The sequence below is a fragment of the Micropterus dolomieu genome, linkage group LG15 (assembly GCF_021292245.1).
Source record: "Micropterus dolomieu isolate WLL.071019.BEF.003 ecotype Adirondacks linkage group LG15, ASM2129224v1, whole genome shotgun sequence".
Lineage (NCBI taxonomy): Eukaryota > Metazoa > Chordata > Actinopteri > Centrarchiformes > Centrarchidae > Micropterus > Micropterus dolomieu.
Genome location: NC_060164.1, coordinates 5,945,267 through 5,945,570, shown reverse-complemented (window position 1 = coordinate 5,945,570; position 304 = coordinate 5,945,267). Strand labels below are relative to the sequence as shown.

The window sequence follows — 304 nt, the reverse complement described above, 5'->3', positions numbered from 1 at the left end:
CAGACCTCCCTGGGTTGATAAATTTGATTTCCATTGATAATGTGTGTGATTTTGTTGTCAGCACATTCAACTAAGAAAGGAGTATTTAATGATTATTTCATTCATTCAGATCTAGAATGTGTTACTTTAATGTTCCCTTTATTTTTTGAGCAGTGTACAAGGAAAGAAAAGGGAGATTTATCCATGACAAGACAAAAAAAAAAAAAAAAAAAAACCCCCACACACACCACACTTGTGATGGGAACAGGGAAATGTTTCCAATAGTCAAACTTTGGCCATCTTTTGGCCAATTTTACCCATGAGA

General features: G+C 34.5%; 1 protein-coding gene across 1 annotated transcript in view; it reads right to left on the bottom strand.

Annotated features, from left to right (window-relative positions):
• btaf1 (BTAF1 RNA polymerase II, B-TFIID transcription factor-associated) overlaps positions 1–304 on the bottom strand; it is a gene marked incomplete at its 5' end in the record, with an annotated part of 442,252 nt that overhangs the window by 23,119 nt on the left and 418,829 nt on the right.